We start from the raw sequence: 11,879 nt of genomic DNA, 5'->3' as shown, positions 1-11,879 counted from the left end.
TCACATAGTTTGTAACATGTCTCAATTTCGTTCTAGACAAGCCTAAATTAAAATAATAAAAATTCTATGTTTAGTGATAATGTCCATTTTTACCTCTTTTTGTGTGTTTATTATCATGAATAAATCAACTATTTTGTAGCTTTTATCTTTTTATATGATAAGTGTCAAAAATAAGTAAATTTTCCATTTGAAATTGACACTTATCATGTATCAAACGGTACTATTTGTATACAAAATACATCTCTTTAACTTAAAATACAGAATAAAATATTGAGAAATAGAATTTTATAATTATAATGATATTTTATTGTTTTGCAGTAAAAATAAAAGACAATATCACGTTTGGTACTGAAATTCCAAGTGTCTTGTTTTATTTATTTTATTCCTTTTTGTTAATAAAAAAAAGGCTGAAATCACTCTTACATTTTCTTCTTCTTACATATATAATAATTACTATGAAATATAGTATTACATCGAAAAGTTAAGATCAGAATTACAATTACAATTACAAATCATCAATGTTTGTCTTATTATCCTTTAATCCTTTCCATCATAAAGTCCTCTGCACTTTTCTTTGAATTTGCATTTCATCCAAAAGATAAAAAAGTTCATTCTCCATACATTATTTAAACAAAACCTAAACAACAAGAGTCTCATTCTTTAGCACTATTTGCAGCCACATTTGTACTAAGCTGTTCAGTTTCCATGAAGATAAAACTGGCCTCTCTTGTAATCTTATCTCCACCTGAAAGTCTAAACCACAAAAACTAATTAGCTTCTCAAAATTACCTAACATCGTTTCATCCAAAAAGAGACAACAAATTTACCTCAGTTTCACTAGCAAGACCAAGCTTCTTCTCACGGGATGCCTTTAATGAAATGAGAATGATATGATATGACACATATATAGAATGATACAAGAGGAGGAACTGAGTAGGATTTTCAACCTGTAAAAGTGAATACACCGAAACAACCTCTTTAGCAATGAAAGTATGCCATTTCAAGCATGGTGTCACATGCTCATTCAAGCACCCAGCCACAAAAAAAAAAAGATGAATATGATTATGAATGTTAAATATGGCATCAAACGTAATCTCCACTTCTCTTCTGCAGCAACCAAACAAAACCAAAACCAGACTCTTGCTGCTTTCACTGTCAGAATCAAGTTCAGCTGGTGCTGCAAATTCAATCCCTCCGAGATTTTTGGCCTTTTTTCTTGGGTGCTCACAATAGGTTTTGCTGAAACAGAAATGAAGAGATTTTGGTACCTGCATAAGATAATGTAATAAGACACAGAAGGACCGTTGCAAATCATTGGAGAGGAGATGGGGAGGGAGAGAAAGGCTTACAATTGTGTAGCACCGCCAATGTGAGACCTGGCACAAATTAAAACATAAATTCAAGTATGTTAGAGAATTTGGCTCACATGAAAAACTTCAATTTAATTCTCTTGGAGAAATCAACAGATGCAAAATTTAACTTTATTTCTCTCCAAACAGACCTAAAACATATATTTAAATCTATTTTCAGGCTACCAGATTTAAAATTGTGTCTTTTATTTACAAAAAGTATCATTGCGCATTCTTTAAGTCTGTTCCCTTGTAAGCAGATTTAAATCGACAAAATTAAAAGTGTCTTTTTTCTCTAGTGAATCAAATGCTTATATACATAATACCTTTGGTATACTTCCTTGATTTGATTTTGAGATCAATATCATCACTTTTTTTGAGAAATTTATGTCTGCGTCTTCTTCGTCTTCATCTATGCTGTCCATTTCTCTAAGCTCTAAATATTTAGAAACAACTAAAGATATTTTTTTTTTGTCATTGATTAAGATACGATAACTTGATGAGAAACTCTATGCATCTCCACTATATATAAATGAAAAAAAGAGAGAGGATATGAGTTGTTCATTGAACCAGGAGTAATATTAATGTTTTTTTAATAATTTTCGTTTCAAAAGGATATAAAATAAGAAAGTAATTAATATATATTTAATTATTAAATAATCTCATTAATGTAATTAATGTAATTAATGTAATATATTATGTACTATCATTAAATATTTAACATCAAAATAATAAATATAACATAAATAACCATAACTTATATATTCATTTATTTGTGTAAAATATTAATATATGCATTGATTTAATTAATGTATTATATAATAAATACCGTAAAAGCTTACCTATCATACCTCCAAAATATCGCTTTTTTTTTTTTTTTCAATTCTACGCGCATACGCAGAAACCTCTTGTTCATAACTTTTAGCCTACTTTCTTTACTACCTTTATTTTAAAGGACTGCCTCAAATAAGTTGGGTATAGGACTGACCCATAAGGAATCAAAGCTCCTAAACCAGTTGAAACACTTTTAGAAAAATAGCCTCCTTTCTCTTAGAACAGTAACGTTCCTCTGCTAGGGTTTGGGGTTCATCCAAGTTCAACTAAGTTCAACCCATTTTTTTCACACGTAAGTTACTTCCGATGTATACTCTTCTCTTTTAGTTTAATCTTCGTGCTTGCTGTTAGGGTTCCTCGTAATAATCTCGTGCTTCCTCTGTATTGAGATTTGAGATTTTCAGCTCTTGAAGCTGTCTTGCTTATTCGCTTAAGGGTCGGGGCTTAAGGGTCGGGGTCGTTTTGACTAGCTCTTTCCAGGTGAGGGAAGTTAGGATTTATGTTTTTAAAGTTATTTTGTCGATTTTTGGTCTTATATATGGTTGTGATGCTTGAATGAGGTTGTTGGTCGAATAAAAATGTATGGTGTGCAAGTATGTTTGATTGATGTACCTATATTTTAATGAAATATTCCTAATAAAATAATATCAAAATAGTTTAATAAGTTTAAAAATATTATAATATATATGTCAAATTATATAAAAAAAAATTAAGAGGAAAACTTTGTATTCTATTCGGATAAAAGCAAACATTGAGTGTCATCTGCGTTAATTCATGAGATCAAATTAATATTACATTCAAAACTGAAATCACACTTTCACACTTTTTCTTCTTCTTAATAACATGACAATTACTACCAAATGTAGTATTACATTGAAAAGTTAAAATCAGACATATAGTTACACATAATCAATAAATGTTTCTCTTATTCTCCTTTAATCCTTTCCATCATACATATCTCTCTTTGCAGTTTTGTTTGAAATCGGATTTCATCTCCCACAGACGAAGAACTGATGCTTTAATTAAGCAAATGTCTGGAAAAGTATCTCTGAAATATTGTCTGTTTTCGTGTTCTTCATCTTTGAGAATGGAGCTCCAGATATTGGTGAAATGGCATAAACAATGCGGAAAACTTGTATACATGAGACAATTAGGTCAAGTCTCATATAAATACCTCCACCAACTCATTATTCTGATGCCCCAAACCACAATGCTGAAATTCATAATAAATGTTTGTGTTACCAAAATATAATTAGTTTCAATTCAAAGATTAAGTTTCACATGTTTTATGAAGATAATCTTAACCAAAAATCAACAAATAAAAAGACATGAAAAACAAAAATTGAATGTATAGGTAACAAAAGAAAAGGGATAAAAAAAGTGAAAATTGAAAATGAAAAGAACTTCGCCATCTCTTTTTGATGTGCAGAACAGACGACCGAAATTCAGAAGAAAAAAAAGGCGTAGAATGAGTTTGAAGCCAAAGATTAAATCATATATGTTAACTTTTCACTTTGACATGTTTTATGAAGATAATCCCTAATTACAAGTATTTTAGAAAAAAAATTGTGAAAAGAACTCAATACATGTATAGCAAAAAAAAATGCAAACAGTTTTTTTTAATATGAATATAACTAAATAAAACACAGCAATGAAAAATAGTTGTGGATCTAATTAATCAAAGGGATATATAAAGACTACCTTTGGTATACTTCCTTGATTTGATTACGAAAAAATCTCATCACTCTTTCTAAAATTTATGTCTCTGTCATCCTCGTCTTCGTCATTGTGTACGCAGCTGGCCATTTCTCTAAACACTAAATATTCAGACACAACTAAATCTATTATTTTGTAATTGATTAAAATTCGATAACTTTGATGAGAAACTCTATGATTCTCCGCTTTATATAGATGAGAAAAATAGGAGATGAGTAGATTTTTGAAAGAGGATTAATATTAATATTTACAGTAATTACCGTTTCAAAGGATTTAAAGAGTATAAGAAAATTTTTAAATAAAGACAAATTTGAGTGACTAAAAATAACTAGTCACTATAGTGATCAATTTAGATATCAATTTATAAACTACAAGTTGTTGGTCACTAAATAATTTCTATTATGAATAAAAAATTGTAATTGGTTTCTAAATTGATAACTAAAATAGTTTTTACTATGAACTGGTGTCTAAATTGGTCACTAACATTCACTACATGAAAATTATTCATTAACACCTAATTTTAGTAACTAAAAGTTTTTAGTCACAATAGTTACCAATTTACAAAAATAAAAAAAAAAGTATTGGTTACTAAAATAGTCACTATCATAAATAAAAAATTATAAGTTGTCACTAAGTTGGTCATTAATTAATAAGAGAATACTTTAGAAATCAATTCTTTTGGTAGCAAAAACCTTGATAGCTAATGTTTAATGAACAATTCCTTTTGGTAGCTAAATTTTAGAAACCAATTTATAGACCAATTATAATTTTTTATTTATAATAGTGACTATTTTAGTAACCAATAATTTTTTATTTTATAAATTGGTTACTATAGTGACTAACAACATTTTGTCACTAAAATTGGTTGTTAGAGAAACATTTTCTTGTAGTGATTAGTACCCAAGATTTTGGCTACCAAAGAAATTAATCTTTAAATTGATCTCTACTTTAGAAACTGGTCTTTAAACATATTTTTAGTGATTAAAATTAATAATCATTTAATAATTTATTTGTAATGATAATAAGTAATTAATGTATTCATTTAATTAATAAATAATGTCATTAATGTAATAGTTTAATGTATATGTTATATTTCATATTACTTATGTAATATCATTAAATATATAAAAAAAACTAATAAATATAACATAAATAAACATAACAAGTTTTGACTAGGTGCCGTGGTTGGCAAAGAGTAATATGTCTGGATGTTATCTTGTGTGAGATCCCACTAGTGTAGGCACCGATGGATCTTGACCATTTACTATGGGGCAAAAATAATATATTTAAAATTTGGATTAAATATATTTTTAGTTTTTCAACTTTCAGTAAAATTGAAATTAGTCAATTTTTGAAATTTTAGACCAATTTAGTTATTATCTTTAGAAATAAATGAATTTAGTTCTTTTAACTATATTTTGTTAAGTTTATTTGACATTTCAAATATGTTTCCTAGCTAACATTGAAGCGAAAATATGTCAAACCGTGTAAACAACTCAAATGTTATCATGAAATGCGTTTGAAACATTAAATAAACTTAACAAAATTTTGTTAAAATAATTAAATCCGCATATTTCTAAAGTTGGGTAACTAAATTAGTTCAAAGTTTCAAAGAGGAACTAATTCAAATTTTCACCTGAAAGTTAAGGACCAAAAACATATTTAACCCATCATATTTATATCTAATATATTTTTCTTTGTAATTAAGCCAAAACTAAAATTTTTTAGTTATATTTTATTCAATGTAAATAATTATATTATGTGCAAAAAATTTATCTTCAATTTTATTTTATAATCTTGTTTGATAAAATAAAAGTATTTTTCTGTTTAAGTAAAATGCACTTCCTATTATTGTTAAAAATTGATATAGCTCAAAAACGAATAATTTGATTTATCAAATTTAAATTAATTTTCTATCTAATATGATATTAGCAATTTAATGATAAATTATTAATTAATAGTAAGTGAGTAAGTAAAGGATGATAATAAATATTATTATCTTTTACAAATTTAATAATTAATTAAATTATTTTTTTAAAAAGAATATATAAATATATTATACATTTTATGAAGGAATGTATGAAAAAAAAATTGGTAGGGGCCATGGCCCCTTTATAGACTAACTAAGGTTTGTTCCAGAGTGCAGGAAACCATTTTGGCATTGGTGCCTTAGGCAATTTTGTTAATAACTGAAGCATATTAGGATAAGGTAAAAACGGGTGGTTTTTTGGCCTCTGCTATAAGTTAAAACCAAAAAGTCTATATTATGCTTTGGTTCAGGTGCTAACTAAGTTTAATATTTTTCTTATTTAAAAAAATTGTTTAATTAAAAAGATATTAGGTTTCAGTTATGACAAAAATCAAGGCCAAAAGTTAAATAATTTTAAACTATAAAGGTATTAGACTTTGGTTATTACCAAAACTAAGGCCGAATACCTTCTTTATGCATCAATTTTGTTTCATTTTACATTTTAAACCTACACATATTGAGACATTGAGACAGAACCAACACAGAAACAATACAATATATTTTATTAAACCTAATCCAGAATCCGAATACAATTATTAGTTTTGTCTTGCAACAAGTAGATATCCTAAATAATATTATGTATTTGTATTATATATTTTGCACAAATTATCCTATCACACTTTATGAACTTATCGAGAACTGGTGTAATACTCTTGAATTTCTACACAAAAGACAAGAATTTCAATTAGTATATTAAAGGACAAAGTTTGATTCATTGAAAATATGGTTAAATATTTTAAGTAAAATATAAAACAAAGTGTTATTTATAATTTAAAATATTTATTTTATTTTAAAATATTGTCTAAGAAATAAGATTTATTAGTAAATAATATTTCAGTTAAAAAAAATATTAAACAGATTTTATAAGAGATAATGGAATATTTTAATGATATGTATAATTAAAATAATATTCTAAGGATAATATATATACTATATTATGAAAATATAAATATATATTATTAAGTTTCTAATAACTTATTTAAGTGAGATATGATGTGAGATTTGTTATTGAAATCTTAATCAGTTTATCAAATTATTTTGTGCCTTAAATCTCGTAAGAGATGGAACTTCATTTCCTTAGTTAAATAGGTTAAATGTTACCATAAGTAGAATGAACTAGATAAGCGTTGAAGCATTTAAATAATTTAGTATTCAAATCTACAATTTTCAAGTGGTTTAGAGAGTTAAATGTGAGAAGTTTTTTAAACAAGAGACGTGAGTCAGTTGAAAATTAAAAAGGGTTAGATTTAAACTTTGGTTGTTTTAAATGTTTCAATTGTTTTAGCATGTTTTAACTTGTTCAAACATGTTTTTGTATCTTATTTGTGAATTTTTGAATTGTGAATATATATCGAGTGGTGGTGGATTATTGATGTTATGTGAGAAACCCTCTGTGGGTAGGGTATGGTTGTTGACATGTTTGGACGTGTGTCTTTCAGCAAGAGGTGACATCTTAGATTCTTGATAAATTATTTGTGATGGTACAACAGGTGCACTTCGCCCGTAAGTCTCTTCGAGAGAGTAGTGAGGAAGTTAACTTTATTGATAAGACTTTGGGGGTAGTGAGGGTTCTTGCTTTAGTGGTGAGCGGCTGTTTTTTTTGTTAACAAAGAATAAATTTAATTAAAAAGAGCATTGGAGAAGTACTTTAACCTTTATACAAAAAGCATTGTTATACACATTAATATTCTAGTTTAGCATCCTAGCTCCACCAAAACAACTGATTCCACCTAAAACAAAACCACATGAACCACCATTGTGATTCACCAACAAAGAGTAAAAGCGGTATGTACGCCTCCCTAAGTATACATTTGGCATATTCTTGCGAGACCCGCATAAGTTCAAAATCCTTTTGCTTCATACCATTAGCAACATCCCAATTTTAAAGGCTTCAGCGTTCCGAGCAGCTCCTTGATTTAGCTACAACAGTCCCTCATTCACACTGCTGTACACTCCTCCGATGCAATAAACATATTGGCCACATCTTCATCTCATCCCCATGTGTATTCCGAACAACAATTTGGTATATTCGATATATTCGATTATGAATGTTTTGTTGCCCATAGTCCATGCAAACATGAAGAACAATACTTCCTTGTTGTTTAACTTTCTGCAAAAAGAAAAAAGAACACTCCTCTACATGCTTCATTCCTGTAGAAAACAAAGAATTGCTCTATCCAACTAGTGAGCGACTCTTTGGTAAGCTATATGCATGAGTTGTAGTTGGAACTTGTGGACTGAGATCTTTACGCTTGAGACAACACATGTGTTTGTATGATGTTATATGAGTTTATGATTTTTATTGAAAAATGTGTTTCAAACTTATAATGTAGTGAAAATTACTATTATGACAACTATTGTTTACGTTATCTTAGTGGTTGCAATTTCCACTTGCTATTTATTTTTATATGAGAGCAGAAGATAGTAGAAGTGAAGATGTATAATTAAGATAAAAGTGACGGGGACAATTGTGGAGCCATTGTCCTTAATATTTTCTTAGAAGAAGATTATTTTTCATTATTAATTTGACGATTTTATATTTATAGAACAAAATATATATTTTTGTTTTGTACATCGGTGAATAAAGATTTTTTTTTTTGTTAATTAAAGAGTGGTGCCAAAGTTTTAATTTTCTTATACTTTTGCTATTAGAGTGAGACAATATTATTTTAATATTGCTTTAGCGGGAGTGTTACACTTTGTCCTATCACCTAATTTCAATTTTGACACATAATTTTATAATGTTATATTTTATAACTTTACAATTTTACAATTTTAATATTTTAATATTTAATATTTTATACTTTTATTATTTTATATTTTTATACTTTTATACTTCTATACTTTTTGTACTTATATTTGGCTACATTTCAAACGCATTAACGAAACTTTACTTTCTCTATTTTAAACTATTCCTTTCTGATGCACCTCACTTGGATACATTCTCACCAGAATCTTCTTTTCATCATAAGAACCATGTCAAAGCTTTAGATGCTTTTGCTTGCGAAACCAACTTTTAATTTGGTCCCTACCTCTGTATTCTACTATGAGCACCTACGAAGCGTAAAGTTTGGGTTCAATTCTTTCACAGTATTCTTTGTGCCACAAAGTGAAAGTAACAACGTTTTGAAGGTTTTAGAGGCTAAAAAGAATCACATTGCTCATGTACAATTTCTTGTAGAAGAAGAAGCAAGTTGGAGATTTTTTCTAGTAGAGACAGTAAAATTATAAAACTTTAGAGTTGTAAAATTAGAATTATAAAGTTAGATCTATAGAATTATATAATCATGGAATAAGAGAATCACAGAGTCATGAAATCATAGAACCACATAATCATAAAATTATAAAAATATGTAATTATAAACTTATAGAATTACAAAATTGTAGAATTATAAAATTATAAAATTATGTGATAAAAAAAAGCAAGGTGAAAACATAAGTTATTAGTCACATCATTAAGTTAATAGTCGTATCACTAAGTTAAGAGAGGAATCTAAACGCAAGAACTCAATTAAAAAGTATTAAACTTTTGAAAAATTTAACATTTTCTTTTGACACTCAACAAGTGATGGAAATCATCCTGAGGGCTTACAGCATGGACCAATGATCAGGTGATTTTAGTTTCTTGTGTTTTAAATAAATTAGTGTAGAAATTTGTATAGGATTTATCATTTTCGACCTTGTAGTTTGGACTATATTCTTATTATTTTTCTATTTGGGCCAAGAGAGCTTATCCAAAGCCCAAGATCAACATCAACGTAGTTTTTTCTTGGGATACATCAACGTCTCCTCTTTTAGCTTGACCACTGATCAAGCTTGACCACTGATCCTATTCAAAGACGCAAATTCAGGTTAGTAATTCATTCCATAACTGATTCCTTGTATGATATTGATATTAGCAATTGCAATAGGTTATTTTGGTTTAGGAATAATTACGACGAGACTGTAAGATTGTGGAATATAGGCAAACAAATAGGTTTTACATGTTCAGGCGAAGACAATATCATAATTGATCGAATAATTGAAATGGAAGAGAAGGAAAATAACAATAAAAAAGGAAAAGATAAGGAAGGGAATACGGATAATGCTAAATGAAAATTGTAAGTTTTAATTGTCGAGGGTTGGGAGGCATAGAAAAAGGTAGTTACTTGAGACAAATAATTGCAACGGGGATGATAGATATGGCATGCATTCAAGAGACAAAATTGACACATATTACCTCGCAAAAATGCCAAACAATATGGGAAGATACTAATATTGATTGGGTTCATAATGGATTAGAGAATGGTGTAGGAGGTATGTTAAGTATATGGTGCAAAAGTAGGTTCACATTGTCCAAATCAAGAATAGGGAAGGGTTTCATTGTGTTAGAAGGAAAATGGGGAAATAGAAAACAAGAAGTAACAATTGTAAATGTATATTCCTCTTGCGAGCTTAAGGAAAAGAAGATTATGTGGGAAGAAATAATTAAGTGTAGGAAAGATGATAATAATAAAGTCTGGTGTGTGGTAGGAGACTTTAATGCTATTAGAATATTAGAAGAAAGGCAAGGAATGTCACAATCAGGGGTAATAAAAAGGAAATGAGACAATTCAACTCTTTTATAGAGAATGTGGACCTTATAGACATACCTATGGTAGGGAGAAAGTTCACATGGTATAGAGACAATGGGACTGCTAAGAGCAGATTATATAGAATCCTAGTATTCCAAGAATGGCTAGACTTGTGGCCAGAGAGCAAACAATATGTTCTAGATAGAATAGTTTCTGACCATTGTGCCTTAATTTGTAAAAACATATTAATTGATTGGGGACCAAAACCTTTTCGCTATTTGGATGTATGGCATACCGAGAAGGGTTTTAAGGACTTTGTGATAAAGTGTTGGCAAGCTCAAAATGAAAATGGAAATGATACGTGGACTTTGAAAGAAAAATTAAAAACATTAAAATTATCTCTAAAAGCTTGGAATAAGGATGTGTTTGGACACATGTATAGAAACAAAGAAGATATCATAGATAAAATAAGCCAATTGGATAAGAGGGATGAACAATATGGTCTAGACAAAGATGGTATTTCCGAGAGAAAACAATTATTTGCAGATTTGAGAAAGGTAAACCTGAGAATTGAAATGATTGAAAAACAAAAATCGAGGTCTAAATGGTTGGAGGAGGGAGACTCAAACACTAAATTTTTTCATAGGTTTATTAAGTGGAGGAGAAGGAAGAATATCATTAAAGGAGTTAGAGTAGGGAATGAATGGTGTGAAAAACCAAAGAGGGTAAAAGAAGTGGTCTAAAACTTATATAAAAATAGATTTTTGGAGCAACCCGGCCATAAAGTTAGATTGGATAATGTTGTTTTCTCATCTATTGATAAGGAAGATAATGGTCTACTAGTAAGTAGTTTTTCTGAGGAGGAAATTAGGGCAGCTATATGGGATTGTGAGGGTAGTAAAAGTCCAGGACCGGATGACTTTAATTTTAATTTTTTTAAACAATTATGGGACATCATTATAGTGGATGTTGTGAGGGTTGCAAAATGTTTCCATATTTGCGGGAGATGGCCCAAAGGATGCAATGCCTCTTTTATTAGCCTAATCCCTAAGGTAGATAATCCTCAAGGACTAGATGAGTACAGGCCAATATCTTTAGTGAGGAGTATGTATAAGATAATATCCAAAATTCTATCGAAAAGATTGCAGAAAGTTCTTTACAAAATCATTGATAATAAACAATCTGCATTCATTGAGGGTAGGGGAATACTCGATAGTGTAGTGGCAGTAAATGAGGTCATCGATGAGGTTAGGAGGAAAAAAGAAAGTTGTATTATTCTAAAGACAGATTTTGAGAAAGCGTATGATTCAGTTAATTGAGAATTTCTCTTCTATATGCTACAAAGATTGGGATTTTGTCCAAAATGGATTAAATGGATAAGGGGATGTCTATAATTGT

At 29.0% G+C, this 11,879-nt stretch overlaps 1 long non-coding RNA gene across 1 annotated transcript; it reads right to left on the bottom strand.

Moving 5' to 3' along the window:
- Positions 1-448: 448 nt before the first annotated feature.
- Positions 449-1,378, bottom strand: LOC114180959. The gene is made up of 3 exons (XR_003603710.1): positions 1,350-1,378; positions 828-1,268; positions 449-753 (listed from the first exon to the last, which is right to left on the bottom strand). It is a non-coding gene; the product is annotated as an uncharacterized LOC114180959 (long non-coding RNA).
- Positions 1,379-11,879: the final 10,501 nt, after the last annotated feature.

The sequence above is a fragment of the Vigna unguiculata genome, chromosome 4, assembly GCF_004118075.2.
Source record: "Vigna unguiculata cultivar IT97K-499-35 chromosome 4, ASM411807v1, whole genome shotgun sequence".
Classification (NCBI taxonomy): Eukaryota; Viridiplantae; Streptophyta; class Magnoliopsida; order Fabales; family Fabaceae; genus Vigna; species Vigna unguiculata.
The sequence above is the reverse complement of the archived record's forward strand: the minus strand, read 5'-3'. Positions and strand labels throughout refer to the sequence as shown.